Source organism: Pimephales promelas, chromosome 3 (genome assembly GCF_988280905.1).
Source record: "Pimephales promelas chromosome 3, fPimPro1.hap1.1, whole genome shotgun sequence".
Classification (NCBI taxonomy): Eukaryota; Metazoa; Chordata; class Actinopteri; order Cypriniformes; family Leuciscidae; genus Pimephales; species Pimephales promelas.
Window position 1 is genome coordinate 46,292,380 of NC_142771.1, and position 19,172 is coordinate 46,311,551.

Here is a 19,172-nt window from a genome sequence, read left to right on the forward strand (position 1 = left end):
CTCCCATCCAAGTACTAACCAGGCCCGACCCTGCTTAGCTTCCGAGATCAGACGAGTTCGGGCGTTCTCAAGGTGGTATGGCCGTAAGCGAAATCTGTTGCCAAAATTGGGCTATTTGAATGGTTAGAACATTAGGGTAGTAAACTATATAAAGCTTACAGCACCTGGTATTCCCAGGCGGTCTCCCATTCAAGTACTAACCAGGCCCGACCCTGCTTAGCTTCCGAGATCAGACGAGTTCGGGCGTTCTCAAGGTGGTATGGCCGTAAGCGAAATCCGCTGCCAAAATTGGGCTATTTGAAGAAGAAAAAAAAAGAGACTCTTTCAGGCTTTCTGAAGAAACTCAGAGAATATTTCAGGCATTTCGAGGGGAAAAAAGACAATTTAGGATTTTTGAACCATTTCATTGACTCTTTTTTTTTTTTTTTTTTTTTAAACAATAAAGCTTACAGCACCTGGTATTCCCAGGCGGTCTCCCATCCAAGTACTAACCAGGCCCGACCCTGCTTAGCTTCCGAGATCAGACGAGTTCGGGCGTTCTCAAGGTGGTATGGCCGTAAGCGAAATCTGCTGCCAAAATTGGGCTATTTGAATGGTTAGAACATTAGGGTAGTAAACTATATAAAGCTTACAGCACCTGGTATTCCCAGGCGGTCTCCCATCCAAGTACTAACCAGGCCCGACCCTGCTTAGCTTCCGAGATCAGACGAGTTCGGGCGTTCTCAAGGTGGTATGGCCGTAAGCGAAATCTGCTGCCAAAATTGGGCTATTTGAATGGTTAGAACATTAGGGTAGTAAACTATATAAAGCTTACAGCACCTGGTATTCCCAGGCGGTCTCCCATCCAAGTACTAACCAGGCCCGACCCTGCTTAGCTTCCGAGATCAGACGAGTTCGGGCGTCCTCAAGGTGGTATGGCCGTAAGCGAAATCTGCTGCCAAAATTGGGCTATTTGAATGGTTAGAACATTAGGGTAGTAAACTATATAAAGCTTACAGCACCTGGTATTCCCAGGCGGTCTCCCATCCAAGTACTAACCAGGCCCGACCCTGCTTAGCTTCCGAGATCAGACGAGTTCGGGCGTTCTCAAGGTGGTATGGCCGTAAGCGAAATCTGCTGCCAAAATTGGGCTATTTGAATGGTTAGAACATTAGGGTAGTAAACTATATAAAGCTTACAGCACCTGGTATTCCCAGGCGGTCTCCCATCCAAGTACTAACCAGGCCCGACCCTGCTTAGCTTCCGAGATCAGACGAGTTCGGGCGTTCTCAAGGTGGTATGGCCGTAAGCGAAATCTGCTGCCAAAATTGGGCTATTTGAATGGTTAGAACATTAGGGTAGTAAACTATATAAAGCTTACAGCACCTGGTATTCCCAGGCGGTCTCCCATCCAAGTACTAACCAGGCCCGACCCTGCTTAGCTTCCGAGATCAGACGAGTTCGGGCGTTCTCAAGGTGGTATGGCCGTAAGCGAAATCTGCTGCCAAAATTGGGCTATTTGAATGGTTAGAACATTAGGGTAGTAAACTATATAAAGCTTACAGCACCTGGTATTCCCAGGCGGTCTCCCATCCAAGTACTAACCAGGCCCGACCCTGCTTAGCTTCCGAGATCAGACGAGTTCGGGCGTCCTCAAGGTGGTATGGCCGTAAGCGAAATCTGCTGCCAAAATTGGGCTATTTGAATGGTTAGAACATTAGGGTAGTAAACTATATAAAGCTTACAGCACCTGGTATTCCCAGGCGGTCTCCCATCCAAGTACTAACCAGGCCCGACCCTGCTTAGCTTCCGAGATCAGACGAGTTCGGGCGTTCTCAAGGTGGTATGGCCGTAAGCGAAATCTGCTGCCAAAATTGGGCTATTTGAATGGTTAGAACATTAGGGTAGTAAACTATATAAAGCTTACAGCACCTGGTATTCCCAGGCGGTCTCCCATCCAAGTACTAACCAGGCCCGACCCTGCTTAGCTTCCGAGATCAGACGAGTTCGGGCGTTCTCAAGGTGGTATGGCCGTAAGCGAAATCTGCTGCCAAAATTGGGCTATTTGAATGGTTAGAACATTAGGGTAGTAAACTATATAAAGCTTACAGCACCTGGTATTCCCAGGCGGTCTCCCATCCAAGTACTAACCAGGCCCGACCCTGCTTAGCTTCCGAGATCAGACGAGTTCGGGCGTCCTCAAGGTGGTATGGCCGTAAGCGAAATCTGCTGCCAAAATTGGGCTATTTGAATGGTTAGAACATTAGGGTAGTAAACTATATAAAGCTTACAGCACCTGGTATTCCCAGGCGGTCTCCCATCCAAGTACTAACCAGGCCCGACCCTGCTTAGCTTCCGAGATCAGACGAGTTCGGGCGTTCTCAAGGTGGTATGGCCGTAAGCGAAATCTGCTGCCAAAATTGGGCTATTTGAATGGTTAGAACATTAGGGTAGTAAACTATATAAAGCTTACAGCACCTGGTATTCCCAGGCGGTCTCCCATCCAAGTACTAACCAGGCCCGACCCTGCTTAGCTTCCGAGATCAGACGAGTTCGGGCGTTCTCAAGGTGGTATGGCCGTAAGCGAAATCTGCTGCCAAAATTGGGCTATTTGAATGGTTAGAACATTAGGGTAGTAAACTATATAAAGCTTACAGCACCTGGTATTCCCAGGCGGTCTCCCATCCAAGTACTAACCAGGCCCGACCCTGCTTAGCTTCCGAGATCAGACGAGTTCGGGCGTTCTCAAGGTGGTATGGCCGTAAGCGAAATCTGCTGCCAAAATTGGGCTATTTGAATGGTTAGAACATTAGGGTAGTAAACTATATAAAGCTTACAGCACCTGGTATTCCCAGGCGGTCTCCCATCCAAGTACTAACCAGGCCCGACCCTGCTTAGCTTCCGAGATCAGACGAGTTCGGGCGTCCTCAAGGTGGTATGGCCGTAAGCGAAATCTGCTGCCAAAATTGGGCTATTTGAATGGTTAGAACATTAGGGTAGTAAACTATATAAAGCTTACAGCACCTGGTATTCCCAGGCGGTCTCCCATCCAAGTACTAACCAGGCCCGACCCTGCTTAGCTTCCGAGATCAGACGAGTTCGGGCGTTCTCAAGGTGGTATGGCCGTAAGCGAAATCTGCTGCCAAAATTGGGCTATTTGAATGGTTAGAACATTAGGGTAGTAAACTATATAAAGCTTACAGCACCTGGTATTCCCAGGCGGTCTCCCATCCAAGTACTAACCAGGCCCGACCCTGCTTAGCTTCCGAGATCAGACGAGTTCGGGCGTTCTCAAGGTGGTATGGCCGTAAGCGAAATCTGCTGCCAAAATTGGGCTATTTGAATGGTTAGAACATTAGGGTAGTAAACTATATAAAGCTTACAGCACCTGGTATTCCCAGGCGGTCTCCCATCCAAGTACTAACCAGGCCCGACCCTGCTTAGCTTCCGAGATCAGACGAGTTCGGGCGTTCTCAAGGTGGTATGGCCGTAAGCGAAATCTGCTGCCAAAATTGGGATATTTGAATGGTTAGAACATTAGGGTAGTAAACTATATAAAGCTTACAGCACCTGGTATTCCCAGGCGGTCTCCCATCCAAGTACTAACCAGGCCCGACCCTGCTTAGCTTCCGAGATCAGACGAGTTCGGGCGTTCTCAAGGTGGTATGGCCGTAAGCGAAATCTGCTGCCAAAATTGGGCTATTTGAATGGTTAGAACATTAGGGTAGTAAACTATATAAAGCTTACAGCACCTGGTATTCCCAGGCGGTCTCCCATCCAAGTACTAACCAGGCCCGACCCTGCTTAGCTTCCGAGATCAGACGAGTTCGGGCGTTCTCAAGGTGGTATGGCCGTAAGCGAAATCTGCTGCCAAAATTGGGCTATTTGAATGGTTAGAACATTAGGGTAGTAAACTATATAAAGCTTACAGCACCTGGTATTCCCAGGCGGTCTCCCATCCAAGTACTAACCAGGCCCGACCCTGCTTAGCTTCCGAGATCAGACGAGTTCGGGCGTTCTCAAGGTGGTATGGCCGTAAGCGAAATCTGCTGCCAAAATTGGGCTATTTGAATGGTTAGAACATTAGGGTAGTAAACTATATAAAGCTTACAGCACCTGGTATTCCCAGGCGGTCTCCCATCCAAGTACTAACCAGGCCCGACCCTGCTTAGCTTCCGAGATCAGACGAGTTCGGGCGTTCTCAAGGTGGTATGGCCGTAAGCGAAATCTGCTGCCAAAATTGGGCTATTTGAATGGTTAGAACATTAGGGTAGTAAACTATATAAAGCTTACAGCACCTGGTATTCCCAGGCGGTCTCCCATTCAAGTACTAACCAGGCCCGACCCTGCTTAGCTTCCGAGATCAGACGAGTTCGGGCGTTCTCAAGGTGGTATGGCCGTAAGCGAAATCCGCTGCCAAAATTGGGCTATTTGAAGAAGAAAAAAAAAGAGACTCTTTCAGGCTTTCTGAAGAAACTCAGAGAATATTTCAGGCATTTCGAGGGGAAAAAAGACAATTTAGGATTTTTGAACCATTTCATTGACTCTTTTTTTTTTTTTTTTTTTTTTTAAACAATAAAGCTTACAGCACCTGGTATTCCCAGGCGGTCTCCCATCCAAGTACTAACCAGGCCCGACCCTGCTTAGCTTCCGAGATCAGACGAGTTCGGGCGTTCTCAAGGTGGTATGGCCGTAAGCGAAATCTGCTGCCAAAATTGGGCTATTTGAATGGTTAGAACATTAGGGTAGTAAACTATATAAAGCTTACAGCACCTGGTATTCCCAGGCGGTCTCCCATCCAAGTACTAACCAGGCCCGACCCTGCTTAGCTTCCGAGATCAGACGAGTTCGGGCGTTCTCAAGGTGGTATGGCCGTAAGCGAAATCTGCTGCCAAAATTGGGCTATTTGAATGGTTAGAACATTAGGGTAGTAAACTATATAAAGCTTACAGCACCTGGTATTCCCAGGCCGTCTCCCATTCAAGTACTAACCAGGCCCGACCCTGCTTAGCTTCCGAGATCAGACGAGTTCGGGCGTTCTCAAGGTGGTATGGCCGTAAGCGAAATCCGCTGCCAAAATTGGGCTATTTTAAGAAGAAAAAAAAAGAGACTCTTTCAGGCTTTCTGAAGAAACTCAGAGAATATTTCAGGCATTTCGAGGGGAAAAAAGACAATTTAGGATTTTTGAACCATTTCATTGACTCTTTTTTTTTTTTTTTTTTTTTAAACAATAAAGCTTACAGCACCTGGTATTCCCAGGCGGTCTCCCATCCAAGTACTAACCAGGCCCGACCCTGCTTAGCTTCCGAGATCAGACGAGTTCGGGCGTTCTCAAGGTGGTATGGCCGTAAGCGAAATGTGCTGCCAAAATTGGGCTATTTGAATGGTTAGAACATTAGGGTAGTAAACTATATAAAGCTTACAGCACCTGGTATTCCCAGGCGGTCTCCCATCCAAGTACTAACCAGGCCCGACCCTGCTTAGCTTCCGAGATCAGACGAGTTCGGGCGTTCTCAAGGTGGTATGGCCGTAAGCGAAATCTGCTGCCAAAATTGGGCTATTTGAATGGTTAGAACATTAGGGTAGTAAACTATATAAAGCTTACAGCACCTGGTATTCCCAGGCGGTCTCCCATCCAAGTACTAACCAGGCCCGACCCTGCTTAGCTTCCGAGATCAGACGAGTTCCGGGCGTCCTCAAGGTGGTATGGCCGTAAGCGAAATCTGCTGCCAAAATTGGGCTATTTGAATGGTTAGAACATTAGGGTAGTAAACTATATAAAGCTTACAGCACCTGGTATTCCCAGGCGGTCTCCCATCCAAGTACTAACCAGGCCCGACCCTGCTTAGCTTCCGAGATCAGACGAGTTCGGGCGTCCTCAAGGTGGTATGGCCGTAAGCGAAATCTGCTGCCAAAATTGGGCTATTTGAATGGTTAGAACATTAGGGTAGTAAACTATATAAAGCTTACAGCACCTGGTATTCCCAGGCGGTCTCCCATCCAAGTACTAACCAGGCCCGACCCTGCTTAGCTTCCGAGATCAGACGAGTTCGGGCGTTCTCAAGGTGGTATGGCCGTAAGCGAAATCTGCTGCCAAAATTGGGCTATTTGAATGGTTAGAACATTAGGGTAGTAAACTATATAAAGCTTACAGCACCTGGTATTCCCAGGCGGTCTCCCATCCAAGTACTAACCAGGCCCGACCCTGCTTAGCTTCCGAGATCAGACGAGTTCGGGCGTTCTCAAGGTGGTATGGCCGTAAGCGAAATCTGCTGCCAAAATTGGGCTATTTGAATGGTTAGAACATTAGGGTAGTAAACTATATAAAGCTTACAGCACCTGGTATTCCCAGGCGGTCTCCCATCCAAGTACTAACCAGGCCCGACCCTGCTTAGCTTCCGAGATCAGACGAGTTCGGGCGTTCTCAAGGTGGTATGGCCGTAAGCGAAATCTGCTGCCAAAATTGGGCTATTTGAATGGTTAGAACATTAGGGTAGTAAACTATATAAAGCTTACAGCACCTGGTATTCCCAGGCCGTCTCCCATTCAAGTACTAACCAGGCCCGACCCTGCTTAGCTTCCGAGATCAGACGAGTTCGGGCGTTCTCAAGGTGGTATGGCCGTAAGCGAAATCCGCTGCCAAAATTGGGCTATTTTAAGAAGAAAAAAAAAGAGACTCTTTCAGGCTTTCTGAAGAAACTCAGAGAATATTTCAGGCATTTCGAGGGGAAAAAAGACAATTTAGGATTTTTGAACCATTTCATTGACTCTTTTTTTTTTTTTTTTTTTTTAAACAATAAAGCTTACAGCACCTGGTATTCCCAGGCGGTCTCCCATCCAAGTACTAACCAGGCCCGACCCTGCTTAGCTTCCGAGATCAGACGAGTTCGGGCGTTCTCAAGGTGGTATGGCCGTAAGCGAAATGTGCTGCCAAAATTGGGCTATTTGAATGGTTAGAACATTAGGGTAGTAAACTATATAAAGCTTACAGCACCTGGTATTCCCAGGCGGTCTCCCATCCAAGTACTAACCAGGCCCGACCCTGCTTAGCTTCCGAGATCAGACGAGTTCGGGCGTTCTCAAGGTGGTATGGCCGTAAGCGAAATCTGCTGCCAAAATTGGGCTATTTGAATGGTTAGAACATTAGGGTAGTAAACTATATAAAGCTTACAGCACCTGGTATTCCCAGGCGGTCTCCCATCCAAGTACTAACCAGGCCCGACCCTGCTTAGCTTCCGAGATCAGACGAGTTCCGGGCGTCCTCAAGGTGGTATGGCCGTAAGCGAAATCTGCTGCCAAAATTGGGCTATTTGAATGGTTAGAACATTAGGGTAGTAAACTATATAAAGCTTACAGCACCTGGTATTCCCAGGCGGTCTCCCATCCAAGTACTAACCAGGCCCGACCCTGCTTAGCTTCCGAGATCAGACGAGTTCGGGCGTTCTTTTTTTTTTTTTTTTTTTTATTTAAAACATAAAGTTTACATTTTTTAAAAAATCTGTAAATAATACATGCATGTACATCCTTTTCTTCATTCAGAAAACATCCCATTAACCCTTTCCATCTTGTTATTAGAAGTACATTCAATCTTCCAGTTAAAGTATATTCAATTAAAAATACAAACAAATATATTCTGGATGCACGCCCTTTTCCATTCTCAGAAACTGAAATAATTTTCTTAATAAATTTATGCATATACACATCACATTATTTACATTTCTATATAGTCTGTAAAGCATCAAATCAATCCAAAACATGTTCAGACAAATTCAAACTCCATAGCAGTTGTTCAGTTGTTTTTTTTTTTTCTCCAAAGTATCTCTCCTTAACTTTTGTTTTCTCAAAACCAGCTTTAGATTAGGTATTGCTTTGTGTTTTAAAACATTCCCACTTACATTTTTTCTCTTTCTCTTATTAACATTGTTTTTATTCCTATTACCTCTGTCCCTTGTGGTAGTATCATCGTCTTCCTCCATTTCAACTATGTTTTCATTACATTATTTACATTTCTATATAATCTGTAAAGCATCAAATCAATCCAATACATGTGCAGTTGTTCTGTTGTTTTTTTTTCTCCAAAGTATCTCTCCTTAACTTTTGTTTTCTCAAAACCAGCTTTAGATTAGGTATTGCTTTGTGTTTTAAAACATTCCCACTTACATTTTTTCTCTTTCTCTTATTAACATTGTTTTTATTCCTATTACCTCTGTCCCTTGTGGTAGTATCATCGTCTTCCTCCATTTCAACTATGTTTTCATTACACCACGACTTTTCTTCTTCCTCCTTTCTTCCATCATCTGCTTCTTCCACCGCCTCGTTTTTTTGTTTAGGCTCCTTACTACAGTCTTTTGAAATCAACCCATCCTTTTCCTTCCTCATGTTCTGTTCCACTTCATTCTGAGGACTTACCTCATTCCCTCTTTCAGTCACTTCAAAGTGTTGATATTCATTTTCTGTTTCACATTCACATTTCATCAAAACATTGTTACAGTCCAAGCACTTTTCTGCTTTACAATCTTTAGCGAAATGGCCCTGCTCAGCACATTCATAACATTTAAAATCAGGACAGTCTTTAAAAACATGCCCAGGTTGCATACACATTCGGCAGAGTTTAATCTGTCCATCATGTATTACCCTGAAGTACCGTTCTCCCTCCGATGTTTCAAATTTGGCACTGTAAGGCAGTGAGGTTATCTCCTTTGGGAATCTTATTTTGACATACCTTGTGCCGTCTGTGATGTCCGTTCCAGGGTATAATCTCCTCTTTATTTTTGTTATGGGAGTAACTCCCCAAAGCTTTAATTTGTCCTCGATTGTTTCATCCTCCACATAGGCAGGCAGGTGAATAAAAGAAACTACACATTCCTTTAACTCCAACCTCCTTACTACACAGAGTTGTCCTTTGATTTCCACACCATTGATTAGATCATCACAGTCATCCGCACACGTCAATGTCAATTCATATTCAGTAGAATTCTTTGGTCTCACTGCCAGTAGTTTCCCATGGCCTATGTTCCTTGTCACTGATCTGATAATATCCTCTGCCTTTATTCCTTTGTTGTTCATTATATCCATCACCACTGTTGCCTCTTTCAGATATTCCATTCTTCTCTTGCCACTTTTCTGCCCAAAAGCCTCCTTGGTTAATCCGTTAAACTCATTCAAACCTTTGTCCATTGCATCTTGATCAATCACCGTTTGTGTTCCTCCTGCCGTTCCTGGGTCTTTACCATTTGATCCGGCCATTATTCAAAAGAAAGATTTCTTCCAAGCAGATAAACTGCTTGGGACTTAAAACATAGCATACAAGTAACAAAACTTGAAATTAACCAAACAAAATTCACTAAGACAGAGCACATGGGAGAGCCTCTCTCTCCCAACTGCCAACTCACTTCCTGGATCGTACCAACTATCGGGCGTTCTCAAGGTGGTATGGCCGTAAGCGAAATCTGCTGCCAAAATTGGGCTATTTGAATGGTTAGAACATTAGGGTAGTAAACTATATAAAGCTTACAGCACCTGGTATTCCCAGGCGGTCTCCCATCCAAGTACTAACCAGGCCCGACCCTGCTTAGCTTCCGAGATCAGACGAGTTCGGGCGTTCTCAAGGTGGTATGGCCGTAAGCGAAATCTGCTGCCAAAATTGGGCTATTTGAATGGTTAGAACATTAGGGTAGTAAACTATATAAAGCTTACAGCACCTGGTATTCCCAGGCGGTCTCCCATCCAAGTACTAACCAGGCCCGACCCTGCTTAGCTTCCGAGATCAGACGAGTTCGGGCGTTCTCAAGGTGGTATGGCCGTAAGCGAAATCTGCTGCCAAAATTGGGCTATTTGAATGGTTAGAACATTAGGGTAGTAAACTATATAAAGCTTACAGCACCTGGTATTCCCAGGCGGTCTCCCATCCAAGTACTAACCAGGCCCGACCCTGCTTAGCTTCCGAGATCAGACGAGTTCGGGCGTTCTCAAGGTGGTATGGCCGTAAGCGAAATCTGCTGCCAAAATTGGGCTATTTGAATGGTTAGAACATTAGGGTAGTAAACTATATAAAGCTTACAGCACCTGGTATTCCCAGGCGGTCTCCCATTCAAGTACTAACCAGGCCCGACCCTGCTTAGCTTCCGAGATCAGACGAGTTCGGGCGTTCTCAAGGTGGTATGGCCGTAAGCGAAATCCGCTGCCAAAATTGGGCTATTTGAAGAAGAAAAAAAAAGAGACTCTTTCAGGCTTTCTGAAGAAACTCAGAGAATATTTCAGGCATTTCGAGGGGAAAAAAGACAATTTAGGATTTTTGAACCATTTCATTGACTCTTTTTTTTTTTTTTTTTTTTTTATACAATAAAGCTTACAGCACCTGGTATTCCCAGGCGGTCTCCCATCCAAGTACTAACCTGGCCCGACCCTGCTTAGCTTCCGAGATCAGACGAGTTCGGGCGTTCTCAAGGTGGTATGGCCGTAAGCGAAATCTGCTGCCAAAATTGGGCTATTTGAATGGTTAGAACATTAGGGTAGTAAACTATATAAAGCTTACAGCACCTGGTATTCCCAGGCGGTCTCCCATCCAAGTACTAACCAGGCCCGACCCTGCTTAGCTTCCGAGATCAGACGAGTTCGGGCGTTCTCAAGGTGGTATGGCCGTAAGCGAAATCTGTTGCCAAAATTGGGCTATTTGAATGGTTAGAACATTAGGGTAGTAAACTATATAAAGCTTACAGCACCTGGTATTCCCAGGCGGTCTCCCATTCAAGTACTAACCAGGCCCGACCCTGCTTAGCTTCCGAGATCAGACGAGTTCGGGCGTTCTCAAGGTGGTATGGCCGTAAGCGAAATCTGCTGCCAAAATTGGGCTATTTGAATGGTTAGAACATTAGGGTAGTAAACTATATAAAGCTTACAGCACCTGGTATTCCCAGGCGGTCTCCCATCCAAGTACTAACCAGGCCCGACCCTGCTTAGCTTCCGAGATCAGACGAGTTCGGGCGTTCTCAAGGTGGTATGGCCGTAAGCGAAATCTGCTGCCAAAATTGGGCTATTTGAATGGTTAGAACATTAGGGTAGTAAACTATATAAAGCTTACAGCACCTGGTATTCCCAGGCGGTCTCCCATTCAAGTACTAACCAGGCCCGACCCTGCTTAGCTTCCGAGATCAGACGAGTTCGGGCGTTCTCAAGGTGGTATGGCCGTAAGCGAAATCCGCTGCCAAAATTGGGCTATTTGAAGAAGAAAAAAAAAGAGACTCTTTCAGGCTTTCTGAAGAAACTCAGAGAATATTTCAGGCATTTCGAGGGGAAAAAAGACAATTTAGGATTTTTGAACCATTTCATTGACTCTTTTTTTTTTTTTTTTTTTTTTAAACAATAAAGCTTACAGCACCTGGTATTCCCAGGCGGTCTCCCATCCAAGTACTAACCAGGCCCGACCCTGCTTAGCTTCCGAGATCAGACGAGTTCGGGCGTTCTCAAGGTGGTATGGCCGTAAGCGAAATCTGCTGCCAAAATTGGGCTATTTGAATGGTTAGAACATTAGGGTAGTAAACTATATAAAGCTTACAGCACCTGGTATTCCCAGGCGGTCTTCCATCCAAGTACTAACCAGGCCCGACCCTGCTTAGCTTCCGAGATCAGACGAGTTCGGGCGTTCTCAAGGTGGTATGGCCGTAAGCGAAATCTGCTGCCAAAATTGGGCTATTTGAATGGTTAGAACATTAGGGTAGTAAACTATATAAAGCTTACAGCACCTGGTATTCCCAGGCGGTCTCCCATCCAAGTACTAACCAGGCCCGACCCTGCTTAGCTTCCGAGATCAGACGAGTTCGGGCGTTCTCAAGGTGGTATGGCCGTAAGCGAAATCTGCTGCCAAAATTGGGCTATTTGAATGGTTAGAACATTAGGGTAGTAAACTATATAAAGCTTACAGCACCTGGTATTCCCAGGCGGTCTCCCATCCAAGTACTAACCAGGCCCGACCCTGCTTAGCTTCCGAGATCAGACGAGTTCGGGCGTTCTCAAGGTGGTATGGCCGTAAGCGAAATCTGCTGCCAAAATTGGGCTATTTGAATGGTTAGAACATTAGGGTAGTAAACTATATAAAGCTTACAGCACCTGGTATTCCCAGGCGGTCTCCCATCCAAGTACTAACCAGGCCCGACCCTGCTTAGCTTCCGAGATCAGACGAGTTCGGGCGTTCTCAAGGTGGTATGGCCGTAAGCGAAATCTGCTGCCAAAATTGGGCTATTTGAATGGTTAGAACATTAGGGTAGTAAACTATATAAAGCTTACAGCACCTGGTATTCCCAGGCCGTCTCCCATTCAAGTACTAACCAGGCCCGACCCTGCTTAGCTTCCGAGATCAGACGAGTTCGGGCGTTCTCAAGGTGGTATGGCCGTAAGCGAAATCCGCTGCCAAAATTGGGCTATTTTAAGAAGAAAAAAAAAGAGACTCTTTCAGGCTTTCTGAAGAAACTCAGAGAATATTTCAGGCATTTCGAGGGGAAAAAAGACAATTTAGGATTTTTGAACCATTTCATTGACTCTTTTTTTTTTTTTTTTTTTTAAACAATAAAGCTTACAGCACCTGGTATTCCCAGGCGGTCTCCCATCCAAGTACTAACCAGGCCCGACCCTGCTTAGCTTCCGAGATCAGACGAGTTCGGGCGTTCTCAAGGTGGTATGGCCGTAAGCGAAATCTGCTGCCAAAATTGGGCTATTTGAATGGTTAGAACATTAGGGTAGTAAACTATATAAAGCTTACAGCACCTGGTATTCCCAGGCGGTCTCCCATCCAAGTACTAACCAGGCCCGACCCTGCTTAGCTTCCGAGATCAGACGAGTTCGGGCGTTCTCAAGGTGGTATGGCCGTAAGCGAAATGTGCTGCCAAAATTGGGCTATTTGAATGGTTAGAACATTAGGGTAGTAAACTATATAAAGCTTACAGCACCTGGTATTCCCAGGCGGTCTCCCATCCAAGTACTAACCAGGCCCGACCCTGCTTAGCTTCCGAGATCAGACGAGTTCGGGCGTTCTCAAGGTGGTATGGCCGTAAGCGAAATCTGCTGCCAAAATTGGGCTATTTGAATGGTTAGAACATTAGGGTAGTAAACTATATAAAGCTTACAGCACCTGGTATTCCCAGGCGGTCTCCCATCCAAGTACTAACCAGGCCCGACCCTGCTTAGCTTCCGAGATCAGACGAGTTCCGGGCGTCCTCAAGGTGGTATGGCCGTAAGCGAAATCTGCTGCCAAAATTGGGCTATTTGAATGGTTAGAACATTAGGGTAGTAAACTATATAAAGCTTACAGCACCTGGTATTCCCAGGCGGTCTCCCATCCAAGTACTAACCAGGCCCGACCCTGCTTAGCTTCCGAGATCAGACGAGTTCGGGCGTTCTTTTTTTTTTTTTTTTTTTTATTTAAAACATAAAGTTTACATTTTTTAAAAAATCTGTAAATAATACATGCATGTACATCCTTTTCTTCATTCAGAAAACATCCCATTAACCCTTTCCATCTTGTTATTAGAAGTACATTCAATCTTCCAGTTAAAGTATATTCAATTAAAAATACAAACAAATATATTCTGGATGCACGCCCTTTTCCATTCTCAGAAACTGAAATAATTTTCTTAATAAATTTATGCATATACACATCACATTATTTACATTTCTATATAGTCTGTAAAGCATCAAATCAATCCAAAACATGTTCAGACAAATTCAAACTCCATAGCAGTTGTTCAGTTGTTTTTTTTTTTTCTCCAAAGTATCTCTCCTTAACTTTTGTTTTCTCAAAACCAGCTTTAGATTAGGTATTGCTTTGTGTTTTAAAACATTCCCACTTACATTTTTTCTCTTTCTCTTATTAACATTGTTTTTATTCCTATTACCTCTGTCCCTTGTGGTAGTATCATCGTCTTCCTCCATTTCAACTATGTTTTCATTACATTATTTACATTTCTATATAATCTGTAAAGCATCAAATCAATCCAATACATGTGCAGTTGTTCTGTTGTTTTTTTTTCTCCAAAGTATCTCTCCTTAACTTTTGTTTTCTCAAAACCAGCTTTAGATTAGGTATTGCTTTGTGTTTTAAAACATTCCCACTTACATTTTTTCTCTTTCTCTTATTAACATTGTTTTTATTCCTATTACCTCTGTCCCTTGTGGTAGTATCATCGTCTTCCTCCATTTCAACTATGTTTTCATTACACCACGACTTTTCTTCTTCCTCCTTTCTTCCATCATCTGCTTCTTCCACCGCCTCGTTTTTTTGTTTAGGCTCCTTACTACAGTCTTTTGAAATCAACCCATCCTTTTCCTTCCTCATGTTCTGTTCCACTTCATTCTGAGGACTTACCTCATTCCCTCTTTCAGTCACTTCAAAGTGTTGATATTCATTTTCTGTTTCACATTCACATTTCATCAAAACATTGTTACAGTCCAAGCACTTTTCTGCTTTACAATCTTTAGCGAAATGGCCCTGCTCAGCACATTCATAACATTTAAAATCAGGACAGTCTTTAAAAACATGCCCAGGTTGCATACACATTCGGCAGAGTTTAATCTGTCCATCATGTATTACCCTGAAGTACCGTTCTCCCTCCGATGTTTCAAATTTGGCACTGTAAGGCAGTGAGGTTATCTCCTTTGGGAATCTTATTTTGACATACCTTGTGCCGTCTGTGATGTCCGTTCCAGGGTATAATCTCCTCTTTATTTTTGTTATGGGAGTAACTCCCCAAAGCTTTAATTTGTCCTCGATTGTTTCATCCTCCACATAGGCAGGCAGGTGAATAAAAGAAACTACACATTCCTTTAACTCCAACCTCCTTACTACACAGAGTTGTCCTTTGATTTCCACACCATTGATTAGATCATCACAGTCATCCGCACACGTCAATGTCAATTCATATTCAGTAGAATTCTTTGGTCTCACTGCCAGTAGTTTCCCATGGCCTATGTTCCTTGTCACTGATCTGATAATATCCTCTGCCTTTATTCCTTTGTTGTTCATTATATCCATCACCACTGTTGCCTCTTTCAGATATTCCATTCTTCTCTTGCCACTTTTCTGCCCAAAAGCCTCCTTGGTTAATCCGTTAAACTCATTCAAACCTTTGTCCATTGCATCTTGATCAATCACCGTTTGTGTTCCTCCTGCCGTTCCTGGGTCTTTACCATTTGATCCGGCCATTATTCAAAAGAAAGATTTCTTCCAAGCAGATAAACTGCTTGGGACTTAAAACATAGCATACAAGTAACAAAACTTGAAATTAACCAAACAAAATTCACTAAGACAGAGCACATGGGAGAGCCTCTCTCTCCCAACTGCCAACTCACTTCCTGGATCGTACCAACTATCGGGCGTTCTCAAGGTGGTATGGCCGTAAGCGAAATCTGCTGCCAAAATTGGGCTATTTGAATGGTTAGAACATTAGGGTAGTAAACTATATAAAGCTTACAGCACCTGGTATTCCCAGGCGGTCTCCCATCCAAGTACTAACCAGGCCCGACCCTGCTTAGCTTCCGAGATCAGACGAGTTCGGGCGTTCTCAAGGTGGTATGGCCGTAAGCGAAATCTGCTGCCAAAATTGGGCTATTTGAATGGTTAGAACATTAGGGTAGTAAACTATATAAAGCTTACAGCACCTGGTATTCCCAGGCGGTCTCCCATCCAAGTACTAACCAGGCCCGACCCTGCTTAGCTTCCGAGATCAGACGAGTTCGGGCGTTCTCAAGGTGGTATGGCCGTAAGCGAAATCTGCTGCCAAAATTGGGCTATTTGAATGGTTAGAACATTAGGGTAGTAAACTATATAAAGCTTACAGCACCTGGTATTCCCAGGCGGTCTCCCATCCAAGTACTAACCAGGCCCGACCCTGCTTAGCTTCCGAGATCAGACGAGTTCGGGCGTTCTCAAGGTGGTATGGCCGTAAGCGAAATCTGCTGCCAAAATTGGGCTATTTGAATGGTTAGAACATTAGGGTAGTAAACTATATAAAGCTTACAGCACCTGGTATTCCCAGGCGGTCTCCCATTCAAGTACTAACCAGGCCCGACCCTGCTTAGCTTCCGAGATCAGACGAGTTCGGGCGTTCTCAAGGTGGTATGGCCGTAAGCGAAATCCGCTGCCAAAATTGGGCTATTTGAAGAAGAAAAAAAAAGAGACTCTTTCAGGCTTTCTGAAGAAACTCAGAGAATATTTCAGGCATTTCGAGGGGAAAAAAGACAATTTAGGATTTTTGAACCATTTCATTGACTCTTTTTTTTTTTTTTTTTTTTTTATACAATAAAGCTTACAGCACCTGGTATTCCCAGGCGGTCTCCCATCCAAGTACTAACCTGGCCCGACCCTGCTTAGCTTCCGAGATCAGACGAGTTCGGGCGTTCTCAAGGTGGTATGGCCGTAAGCGAAATCTGCTGCCAAAATTGGGCTATTTGAATGGTTAGAACATTAGGGTAGTAAACTATATAAAGCTTACAGCACCTGGTATTCCCAGGCGGTCTCCCATCCAAGTACTAACCAGGCCCGACCCTGCTTAGCTTCCGAGATCAGACGAGTTCGGGCGTTCTCAAGGTGGTATGGCCGTAAGCGAAATCTGTTGCCAAAATTGGGCTATTTGAATGGTTAGAACATTAGGGTAGTAAACTATATAAAGCTTACAGCACCTGGTATTCCCAGGCGGTCTCCCATTCAAGTACTAACCAGGCCCGACCCTGCTTAGCTTCCGAGATCAGACGAGTTCGGGCGTTCTCAAGGTGGTATGGCCGTAAGCGAAATCTGCTGCCAAAATTGGGCTATTTGAATGGTTAGAACATTAGGGTAGTAAACTATATAAAGCTTACAGCACCTGGTATTCCCAGGCGGTCTCCCATCCAAGTACTAACCAGGCCCGACCCTGCTTAGCTTCCGAGATCAGACGAGTTCGGGCGTTCTCAAGGTGGTATGGCCGTAAGCGAAATCTGCTGCCAAAATTGGGCTATTTGAATGGTTAGAACATTAGGGTAGTAAACTATATAAAGCTTACAGCACCTGGTATTCCCAGGCGGTCTCCCATTCAAGTACTAACCAGGCCCGACCCTGCTTAGCTTCCGAGATCAGACGAGTTCGGGCGTTCTCAAGGTGGTATGGCCGTAAGCGAAATCCGCTGCCAAAATTGGGCTATTTGAAGAAGAAAAAAAAAGAGACTCTTTCAGGCTTTCTGAAGAAACTCAGAGAATATTTCAGGCATTTCGAGGGGAAAAAAGACAATTTAGGATTTTTGAACCATTTCATTGACTCTTTTTTTTTTTTAAACAATAAAGCTTACAGCACCTGGTATTCCCAGGCGGTCTCCCATCCAAGTACTAACCAGGCCCGACCCTGCTTAGCTTCCGAGATCAGACGAGTTCGGGCGTTCTCAAGGTGGTATGGCCGTAAGCGAAATCTGCTGCCAAAATTGGGCTATTTGAATGGTTAGAACATTAGGGTAGTAAACTATATAAAGCTTACAGCACCTGGTATTCCCAGGCGGTCTCCCATCCAAGTACTAACCAGGCCCGACCCTGCTTAGCTTCCGAGATCAGACGAGTTCGGGCGTTCTCAAGGTGGTATGGCCGTAAGCGAAATGTGCTGCCAAAATTGGGCTATTTGAATGGTTAGAACATTAGGGTAGTAAACTATATAAAGCTTACAGCACCTGGTATTCCCAGGCGGTCTCCCATCCAAGTACTAACCAGGCCCGACCCTGCTTAGCTTCCGAGATCAGACGAGTTCGGGCGTTCTCAAGGTGGTATGGCCGTAAGCGAAATCTGCTGCCAAAATTGGGCTATTTGAATGGTTAGAACATTAGGGTAGTAAACTATATAAAGCTTACAGCACCTGGTATTCCCAGGCGGTCTCCCATCCAAGTACTAACCAGGCCCGACCCTGCTTAGCTTCCGAGATCAGACGAGTTCCGGGCGTCCTCAAGGTGGTATGGCCGTAAGCGAAATCTGCTGCCAAAATTGGGCTATTTGAATGGTTAGAACATTAGGGTAGTAAACTATATAAAGCTTACAGCACCTGGTATTCCCAGGCGGTCTCCCATCCAAGTACTAACCAGGCCCGACCCTGCTTAGCTTCCGAGATCAGACGAGTTCGGGCGTTCTTTTTTTTTTTTTTTTTTTTATTTAAAACATAAAGTTTACATTTTTTAAAAAATCTGTAAATAATACATGCATGTACATCCTTTTCTTCATTCAGAAAACATCCCATTAACCCTTTCCATCTTGTTATTAGAAGTACATTCAATCTTCCAGTTAAAGTATATTCAATTAAAAATACAAACAAATATATTCTGGATGCACGCCCTTTTCCATTCTCAGAAACTGAAATAATTTTCTTAATAAATTTATGCATATACACATCACATTATTTACATTTCTATATAGTCTGTAAAGCATCAAATCAATCCAAAACATGTTCAGACAAATTCAAACTCCATAGCAGTTGTTCAGTTGTTTTTTTTTTTTCTCCAAAGTATCTCTCCTTAACTTTTGTTTTCTCAAAACCAGCTTTAGATTAGGTATTGCTTTGTGTTTTAAAACATTCCCACTTACATTTTTTCTCTTTCTCTTATTAACATTGTTTTTATTCCTATTACCTCTGTCCCTTGTGGTAGTATCATCGTCTTCCTCCATTTCAACTATGTTTTCATTACATTATTTACATTTCTATATAATCTGTAAAGCATCAAATCAATCCAATACATGTGCAGTTGTTCTGTTGTTTTTTTTTCTCCAAAGTATCTCTCCTTAACTTTTGTTTTCTCAAAACCAGCTTTAGATTAGGTATTGCTTTGTGTTTTAAAACATTCCCACTTACATTTTTTCTCTTTCTCTTATTAACATTGTTTTTATTCCTATTACCTCTGTCCCTTGTGGTAGTATCATCGTCTTCCTCCATTTCAACTATGTTTTCATTACACCACGACTTTTCTTCTTCCTCCTTTCTTCCATCATCTGCTTCTTCCACCGCCTCGTTTTTTTGTTTAGGCTCCTTACTACAGTCTTTTGAAATCAACCCATCCTTTTCCTTCCTCATGTTCTGTTCCACTTCATTCTGAGGACTTACCTCATTCCCTCTTTCAGTCACTTCAAAGTGTTGATATTCATTTTCTGTTTCACATTCACATTTCATCAAAACATTGTTACAGTCCAAGCACTTTTCTGCT

General features: G+C 44.1%; 66 non-coding genes and 4 pseudogenes across 66 annotated transcripts in view; all 70 read right to left on the bottom strand.

The window, feature by feature from the left end:
• The window catches only part of LOC148989839 (5S ribosomal RNA), a 119-nt gene extending 30 nt beyond the window's left edge, over nucleotides 1-89 (bottom strand). The window contains exon 1 of the ribosomal RNA XR_016156466.1: nucleotides 1-89. This exon is cut by the window's left edge and continues 30 nt beyond it. This is a non-coding gene — a ribosomal RNA (5S ribosomal RNA).
• A 63-nt stretch (nucleotides 90-152) lies between these two features.
• Nucleotides 153-271, bottom strand: LOC148989840 (5S ribosomal RNA). The gene has a single exon (XR_016160704.1). It is a non-coding gene; the product is annotated as a 5S ribosomal RNA (ribosomal RNA).
• A 172-nt stretch (nucleotides 272-443) lies between these two features.
• On the bottom strand, nucleotides 444-562 carry LOC148989841 (5S ribosomal RNA). The gene has a single exon (XR_016156467.1). It is a non-coding gene; the product is annotated as a 5S ribosomal RNA (ribosomal RNA).
• A 63-nt stretch (nucleotides 563-625) lies between these two features.
• LOC148989842 (5S ribosomal RNA) lies at nucleotides 626-744 on the bottom strand. The gene has a single exon (XR_016156469.1). It is a non-coding gene; the product is annotated as a 5S ribosomal RNA (ribosomal RNA).
• Nucleotides 745-807: 63 nt separating this feature from the next.
• LOC148989843 (5S ribosomal RNA) lies at nucleotides 808-926 on the bottom strand. Its single transcript, XR_016161439.1, has one exon. It is a non-coding gene; the product is annotated as a 5S ribosomal RNA (ribosomal RNA).
• A 63-nt stretch (nucleotides 927-989) lies between these two features.
• Nucleotides 990-1,108, bottom strand: LOC148989844 (5S ribosomal RNA). The gene has a single exon (XR_016156470.1). It is a non-coding gene; the product is annotated as a 5S ribosomal RNA (ribosomal RNA).
• Nucleotides 1,109-1,171: 63 nt separating this feature from the next.
• Nucleotides 1,172-1,290, bottom strand: LOC148989845 (5S ribosomal RNA). Its single transcript, XR_016156471.1, has one exon. It is a non-coding gene; the product is annotated as a 5S ribosomal RNA (ribosomal RNA).
• Nucleotides 1,291-1,353: 63 nt separating this feature from the next.
• On the bottom strand, nucleotides 1,354-1,472 carry LOC148989846 (5S ribosomal RNA). Its single transcript, XR_016156472.1, has one exon. It is a non-coding gene; the product is annotated as a 5S ribosomal RNA (ribosomal RNA).
• A 63-nt stretch (nucleotides 1,473-1,535) lies between these two features.
• LOC148989847 (5S ribosomal RNA) lies at nucleotides 1,536-1,654 on the bottom strand. Its single transcript, XR_016161440.1, has one exon. It is a non-coding gene; the product is annotated as a 5S ribosomal RNA (ribosomal RNA).
• Nucleotides 1,655-1,717: 63 nt separating this feature from the next.
• LOC148989848 (5S ribosomal RNA) lies at nucleotides 1,718-1,836 on the bottom strand. Its single transcript, XR_016156473.1, has one exon. It is a non-coding gene; the product is annotated as a 5S ribosomal RNA (ribosomal RNA).
• A 63-nt stretch (nucleotides 1,837-1,899) lies between these two features.
• On the bottom strand, nucleotides 1,900-2,018 carry LOC148989849 (5S ribosomal RNA). Its single transcript, XR_016156474.1, has one exon. It is a non-coding gene; the product is annotated as a 5S ribosomal RNA (ribosomal RNA).
• A 63-nt stretch (nucleotides 2,019-2,081) lies between these two features.
• LOC148989850 (5S ribosomal RNA) lies at nucleotides 2,082-2,200 on the bottom strand. The gene has a single exon (XR_016161441.1). It is a non-coding gene; the product is annotated as a 5S ribosomal RNA (ribosomal RNA).
• A 63-nt stretch (nucleotides 2,201-2,263) lies between these two features.
• LOC148989851 (5S ribosomal RNA) lies at nucleotides 2,264-2,382 on the bottom strand. The gene has a single exon (XR_016156475.1). It is a non-coding gene; the product is annotated as a 5S ribosomal RNA (ribosomal RNA).
• A 63-nt stretch (nucleotides 2,383-2,445) lies between these two features.
• LOC148989852 (5S ribosomal RNA) lies at nucleotides 2,446-2,564 on the bottom strand. Its single transcript, XR_016156476.1, has one exon. It is a non-coding gene; the product is annotated as a 5S ribosomal RNA (ribosomal RNA).
• A 63-nt stretch (nucleotides 2,565-2,627) lies between these two features.
• On the bottom strand, nucleotides 2,628-2,746 carry LOC148989853 (5S ribosomal RNA). The gene has a single exon (XR_016156477.1). It is a non-coding gene; the product is annotated as a 5S ribosomal RNA (ribosomal RNA).
• Nucleotides 2,747-2,809: 63 nt separating this feature from the next.
• LOC148989854 (5S ribosomal RNA) lies at nucleotides 2,810-2,928 on the bottom strand. Its single transcript, XR_016161442.1, has one exon. It is a non-coding gene; the product is annotated as a 5S ribosomal RNA (ribosomal RNA).
• A 63-nt stretch (nucleotides 2,929-2,991) lies between these two features.
• On the bottom strand, nucleotides 2,992-3,110 carry LOC148989855 (5S ribosomal RNA). The gene has a single exon (XR_016156478.1). It is a non-coding gene; the product is annotated as a 5S ribosomal RNA (ribosomal RNA).
• A 63-nt stretch (nucleotides 3,111-3,173) lies between these two features.
• LOC148989856 (5S ribosomal RNA) lies at nucleotides 3,174-3,292 on the bottom strand. Its single transcript, XR_016156480.1, has one exon. It is a non-coding gene; the product is annotated as a 5S ribosomal RNA (ribosomal RNA).
• Nucleotides 3,293-3,355: 63 nt separating this feature from the next.
• On the bottom strand, nucleotides 3,356-3,474 carry LOC148989857 (5S ribosomal RNA). The gene has a single exon (XR_016156481.1). It is a non-coding gene; the product is annotated as a 5S ribosomal RNA (ribosomal RNA).
• Nucleotides 3,475-3,537: 63 nt separating this feature from the next.
• Nucleotides 3,538-3,656, bottom strand: LOC148989858 (5S ribosomal RNA). Its single transcript, XR_016156482.1, has one exon. It is a non-coding gene; the product is annotated as a 5S ribosomal RNA (ribosomal RNA).
• Nucleotides 3,657-3,719: 63 nt separating this feature from the next.
• Nucleotides 3,720-3,838, bottom strand: LOC148989859 (5S ribosomal RNA). Its single transcript, XR_016156483.1, has one exon. It is a non-coding gene; the product is annotated as a 5S ribosomal RNA (ribosomal RNA).
• Nucleotides 3,839-3,901: 63 nt separating this feature from the next.
• On the bottom strand, nucleotides 3,902-4,020 carry LOC148989860 (5S ribosomal RNA). Its single transcript, XR_016156484.1, has one exon. It is a non-coding gene; the product is annotated as a 5S ribosomal RNA (ribosomal RNA).
• A 63-nt stretch (nucleotides 4,021-4,083) lies between these two features.
• LOC148989861 (5S ribosomal RNA) lies at nucleotides 4,084-4,202 on the bottom strand. The gene has a single exon (XR_016156485.1). It is a non-coding gene; the product is annotated as a 5S ribosomal RNA (ribosomal RNA).
• A 63-nt stretch (nucleotides 4,203-4,265) lies between these two features.
• LOC148989862 (5S ribosomal RNA) lies at nucleotides 4,266-4,384 on the bottom strand. The gene has a single exon (XR_016160705.1). It is a non-coding gene; the product is annotated as a 5S ribosomal RNA (ribosomal RNA).
• A 174-nt stretch (nucleotides 4,385-4,558) lies between these two features.
• On the bottom strand, nucleotides 4,559-4,677 carry LOC148989863 (5S ribosomal RNA). The gene has a single exon (XR_016156486.1). It is a non-coding gene; the product is annotated as a 5S ribosomal RNA (ribosomal RNA).
• A 63-nt stretch (nucleotides 4,678-4,740) lies between these two features.
• On the bottom strand, nucleotides 4,741-4,859 carry LOC148989864 (5S ribosomal RNA). Its single transcript, XR_016156487.1, has one exon. It is a non-coding gene; the product is annotated as a 5S ribosomal RNA (ribosomal RNA).
• A 63-nt stretch (nucleotides 4,860-4,922) lies between these two features.
• Nucleotides 4,923-5,041, bottom strand: LOC148989865 (5S ribosomal RNA). The gene has a single exon (XR_016163794.1). It is a non-coding gene; the product is annotated as a 5S ribosomal RNA (ribosomal RNA).
• Nucleotides 5,042-5,213: 172 nt separating this feature from the next.
• On the bottom strand, nucleotides 5,214-5,332 carry LOC148989866 (5S ribosomal RNA). Its single transcript, XR_016156488.1, has one exon. It is a non-coding gene; the product is annotated as a 5S ribosomal RNA (ribosomal RNA).
• Nucleotides 5,333-5,395: 63 nt separating this feature from the next.
• LOC148989867 (5S ribosomal RNA) lies at nucleotides 5,396-5,514 on the bottom strand. Its single transcript, XR_016156489.1, has one exon. It is a non-coding gene; the product is annotated as a 5S ribosomal RNA (ribosomal RNA).
• A 63-nt stretch (nucleotides 5,515-5,577) lies between these two features.
• Nucleotides 5,578-5,697, bottom strand: LOC148989868 (5S ribosomal RNA; annotated as a pseudogene).
• A 63-nt stretch (nucleotides 5,698-5,760) lies between these two features.
• Nucleotides 5,761-5,879, bottom strand: LOC148989869 (5S ribosomal RNA). The gene has a single exon (XR_016161443.1). It is a non-coding gene; the product is annotated as a 5S ribosomal RNA (ribosomal RNA).
• A 63-nt stretch (nucleotides 5,880-5,942) lies between these two features.
• Nucleotides 5,943-6,061, bottom strand: LOC148989870 (5S ribosomal RNA). Its single transcript, XR_016156491.1, has one exon. It is a non-coding gene; the product is annotated as a 5S ribosomal RNA (ribosomal RNA).
• A 63-nt stretch (nucleotides 6,062-6,124) lies between these two features.
• LOC148989871 (5S ribosomal RNA) lies at nucleotides 6,125-6,243 on the bottom strand. The gene has a single exon (XR_016156492.1). It is a non-coding gene; the product is annotated as a 5S ribosomal RNA (ribosomal RNA).
• Nucleotides 6,244-6,306: 63 nt separating this feature from the next.
• On the bottom strand, nucleotides 6,307-6,425 carry LOC148989872 (5S ribosomal RNA). Its single transcript, XR_016156493.1, has one exon. It is a non-coding gene; the product is annotated as a 5S ribosomal RNA (ribosomal RNA).
• A 63-nt stretch (nucleotides 6,426-6,488) lies between these two features.
• LOC148989873 (5S ribosomal RNA) lies at nucleotides 6,489-6,607 on the bottom strand. Its single transcript, XR_016163795.1, has one exon. It is a non-coding gene; the product is annotated as a 5S ribosomal RNA (ribosomal RNA).
• A 172-nt stretch (nucleotides 6,608-6,779) lies between these two features.
• LOC148989874 (5S ribosomal RNA) lies at nucleotides 6,780-6,898 on the bottom strand. The gene has a single exon (XR_016156494.1). It is a non-coding gene; the product is annotated as a 5S ribosomal RNA (ribosomal RNA).
• Nucleotides 6,899-6,961: 63 nt separating this feature from the next.
• Nucleotides 6,962-7,080, bottom strand: LOC148989875 (5S ribosomal RNA). The gene has a single exon (XR_016156495.1). It is a non-coding gene; the product is annotated as a 5S ribosomal RNA (ribosomal RNA).
• A 63-nt stretch (nucleotides 7,081-7,143) lies between these two features.
• On the bottom strand, nucleotides 7,144-7,263 carry LOC148989876 (5S ribosomal RNA; annotated as a pseudogene).
• A 2,223-nt stretch (nucleotides 7,264-9,486) lies between these two features.
• LOC148989877 (5S ribosomal RNA) lies at nucleotides 9,487-9,605 on the bottom strand. The gene has a single exon (XR_016156496.1). It is a non-coding gene; the product is annotated as a 5S ribosomal RNA (ribosomal RNA).
• Nucleotides 9,606-9,668: 63 nt separating this feature from the next.
• On the bottom strand, nucleotides 9,669-9,787 carry LOC148989878 (5S ribosomal RNA). Its single transcript, XR_016156497.1, has one exon. It is a non-coding gene; the product is annotated as a 5S ribosomal RNA (ribosomal RNA).
• Nucleotides 9,788-9,850: 63 nt separating this feature from the next.
• LOC148989879 (5S ribosomal RNA) lies at nucleotides 9,851-9,969 on the bottom strand. The gene has a single exon (XR_016156498.1). It is a non-coding gene; the product is annotated as a 5S ribosomal RNA (ribosomal RNA).
• Nucleotides 9,970-10,032: 63 nt separating this feature from the next.
• LOC148989880 (5S ribosomal RNA) lies at nucleotides 10,033-10,151 on the bottom strand. Its single transcript, XR_016160706.1, has one exon. It is a non-coding gene; the product is annotated as a 5S ribosomal RNA (ribosomal RNA).
• A 173-nt stretch (nucleotides 10,152-10,324) lies between these two features.
• LOC148989881 (5S ribosomal RNA) lies at nucleotides 10,325-10,443 on the bottom strand. The gene has a single exon (XR_016167782.1). It is a non-coding gene; the product is annotated as a 5S ribosomal RNA (ribosomal RNA).
• Nucleotides 10,444-10,506: 63 nt separating this feature from the next.
• Nucleotides 10,507-10,625, bottom strand: LOC148989882 (5S ribosomal RNA). Its single transcript, XR_016156499.1, has one exon. It is a non-coding gene; the product is annotated as a 5S ribosomal RNA (ribosomal RNA).
• A 63-nt stretch (nucleotides 10,626-10,688) lies between these two features.
• On the bottom strand, nucleotides 10,689-10,807 carry LOC148989883 (5S ribosomal RNA). Its single transcript, XR_016160707.1, has one exon. It is a non-coding gene; the product is annotated as a 5S ribosomal RNA (ribosomal RNA).
• Nucleotides 10,808-10,870: 63 nt separating this feature from the next.
• Nucleotides 10,871-10,989, bottom strand: LOC148989884 (5S ribosomal RNA). Its single transcript, XR_016156500.1, has one exon. It is a non-coding gene; the product is annotated as a 5S ribosomal RNA (ribosomal RNA).
• Nucleotides 10,990-11,052: 63 nt separating this feature from the next.
• LOC148989885 (5S ribosomal RNA) lies at nucleotides 11,053-11,171 on the bottom strand. The gene has a single exon (XR_016160708.1). It is a non-coding gene; the product is annotated as a 5S ribosomal RNA (ribosomal RNA).
• A 173-nt stretch (nucleotides 11,172-11,344) lies between these two features.
• LOC148989886 (5S ribosomal RNA) lies at nucleotides 11,345-11,463 on the bottom strand. Its single transcript, XR_016156502.1, has one exon. It is a non-coding gene; the product is annotated as a 5S ribosomal RNA (ribosomal RNA).
• A 63-nt stretch (nucleotides 11,464-11,526) lies between these two features.
• Nucleotides 11,527-11,645, bottom strand: LOC148989887 (5S ribosomal RNA). Its single transcript, XR_016161699.1, has one exon. It is a non-coding gene; the product is annotated as a 5S ribosomal RNA (ribosomal RNA).
• Nucleotides 11,646-11,708: 63 nt separating this feature from the next.
• On the bottom strand, nucleotides 11,709-11,827 carry LOC148989888 (5S ribosomal RNA). Its single transcript, XR_016156503.1, has one exon. It is a non-coding gene; the product is annotated as a 5S ribosomal RNA (ribosomal RNA).
• A 63-nt stretch (nucleotides 11,828-11,890) lies between these two features.
• LOC148989889 (5S ribosomal RNA) lies at nucleotides 11,891-12,009 on the bottom strand. Its single transcript, XR_016156504.1, has one exon. It is a non-coding gene; the product is annotated as a 5S ribosomal RNA (ribosomal RNA).
• A 63-nt stretch (nucleotides 12,010-12,072) lies between these two features.
• LOC148989890 (5S ribosomal RNA) lies at nucleotides 12,073-12,191 on the bottom strand. Its single transcript, XR_016156505.1, has one exon. It is a non-coding gene; the product is annotated as a 5S ribosomal RNA (ribosomal RNA).
• A 63-nt stretch (nucleotides 12,192-12,254) lies between these two features.
• LOC148989891 (5S ribosomal RNA) lies at nucleotides 12,255-12,373 on the bottom strand. Its single transcript, XR_016163796.1, has one exon. It is a non-coding gene; the product is annotated as a 5S ribosomal RNA (ribosomal RNA).
• A 171-nt stretch (nucleotides 12,374-12,544) lies between these two features.
• LOC148989892 (5S ribosomal RNA) lies at nucleotides 12,545-12,663 on the bottom strand. Its single transcript, XR_016156506.1, has one exon. It is a non-coding gene; the product is annotated as a 5S ribosomal RNA (ribosomal RNA).
• A 63-nt stretch (nucleotides 12,664-12,726) lies between these two features.
• Nucleotides 12,727-12,845, bottom strand: LOC148989893 (5S ribosomal RNA). The gene has a single exon (XR_016156507.1). It is a non-coding gene; the product is annotated as a 5S ribosomal RNA (ribosomal RNA).
• Nucleotides 12,846-12,908: 63 nt separating this feature from the next.
• Nucleotides 12,909-13,027, bottom strand: LOC148989894 (5S ribosomal RNA). The gene has a single exon (XR_016156508.1). It is a non-coding gene; the product is annotated as a 5S ribosomal RNA (ribosomal RNA).
• A 63-nt stretch (nucleotides 13,028-13,090) lies between these two features.
• Nucleotides 13,091-13,210, bottom strand: LOC148989895 (5S ribosomal RNA; annotated as a pseudogene).
• A 2,223-nt stretch (nucleotides 13,211-15,433) lies between these two features.
• LOC148989896 (5S ribosomal RNA) lies at nucleotides 15,434-15,552 on the bottom strand. The gene has a single exon (XR_016156509.1). It is a non-coding gene; the product is annotated as a 5S ribosomal RNA (ribosomal RNA).
• Nucleotides 15,553-15,615: 63 nt separating this feature from the next.
• On the bottom strand, nucleotides 15,616-15,734 carry LOC148989897 (5S ribosomal RNA). Its single transcript, XR_016156510.1, has one exon. It is a non-coding gene; the product is annotated as a 5S ribosomal RNA (ribosomal RNA).
• A 63-nt stretch (nucleotides 15,735-15,797) lies between these two features.
• Nucleotides 15,798-15,916, bottom strand: LOC148989898 (5S ribosomal RNA). The gene has a single exon (XR_016156511.1). It is a non-coding gene; the product is annotated as a 5S ribosomal RNA (ribosomal RNA).
• A 63-nt stretch (nucleotides 15,917-15,979) lies between these two features.
• On the bottom strand, nucleotides 15,980-16,098 carry LOC148989899 (5S ribosomal RNA). Its single transcript, XR_016160709.1, has one exon. It is a non-coding gene; the product is annotated as a 5S ribosomal RNA (ribosomal RNA).
• Nucleotides 16,099-16,271: 173 nt separating this feature from the next.
• LOC148989900 (5S ribosomal RNA) lies at nucleotides 16,272-16,390 on the bottom strand. The gene has a single exon (XR_016167793.1). It is a non-coding gene; the product is annotated as a 5S ribosomal RNA (ribosomal RNA).
• Nucleotides 16,391-16,453: 63 nt separating this feature from the next.
• On the bottom strand, nucleotides 16,454-16,572 carry LOC148989901 (5S ribosomal RNA). Its single transcript, XR_016156513.1, has one exon. It is a non-coding gene; the product is annotated as a 5S ribosomal RNA (ribosomal RNA).
• Nucleotides 16,573-16,635: 63 nt separating this feature from the next.
• LOC148989902 (5S ribosomal RNA) lies at nucleotides 16,636-16,754 on the bottom strand. The gene has a single exon (XR_016160710.1). It is a non-coding gene; the product is annotated as a 5S ribosomal RNA (ribosomal RNA).
• Nucleotides 16,755-16,817: 63 nt separating this feature from the next.
• On the bottom strand, nucleotides 16,818-16,936 carry LOC148989903 (5S ribosomal RNA). The gene has a single exon (XR_016156514.1). It is a non-coding gene; the product is annotated as a 5S ribosomal RNA (ribosomal RNA).
• Nucleotides 16,937-16,999: 63 nt separating this feature from the next.
• Nucleotides 17,000-17,118, bottom strand: LOC148989904 (5S ribosomal RNA). The gene has a single exon (XR_016160711.1). It is a non-coding gene; the product is annotated as a 5S ribosomal RNA (ribosomal RNA).
• Nucleotides 17,119-17,281: 163 nt separating this feature from the next.
• Nucleotides 17,282-17,400, bottom strand: LOC148989905 (5S ribosomal RNA). The gene has a single exon (XR_016156515.1). It is a non-coding gene; the product is annotated as a 5S ribosomal RNA (ribosomal RNA).
• A 63-nt stretch (nucleotides 17,401-17,463) lies between these two features.
• Nucleotides 17,464-17,582, bottom strand: LOC148989906 (5S ribosomal RNA). Its single transcript, XR_016156516.1, has one exon. It is a non-coding gene; the product is annotated as a 5S ribosomal RNA (ribosomal RNA).
• Nucleotides 17,583-17,645: 63 nt separating this feature from the next.
• On the bottom strand, nucleotides 17,646-17,764 carry LOC148989907 (5S ribosomal RNA). Its single transcript, XR_016156517.1, has one exon. It is a non-coding gene; the product is annotated as a 5S ribosomal RNA (ribosomal RNA).
• A 63-nt stretch (nucleotides 17,765-17,827) lies between these two features.
• LOC148989908 (5S ribosomal RNA) lies at nucleotides 17,828-17,947 on the bottom strand (annotated as a pseudogene).
• Between the last annotated feature and the right edge of the window lie 1,225 nt (nucleotides 17,948-19,172).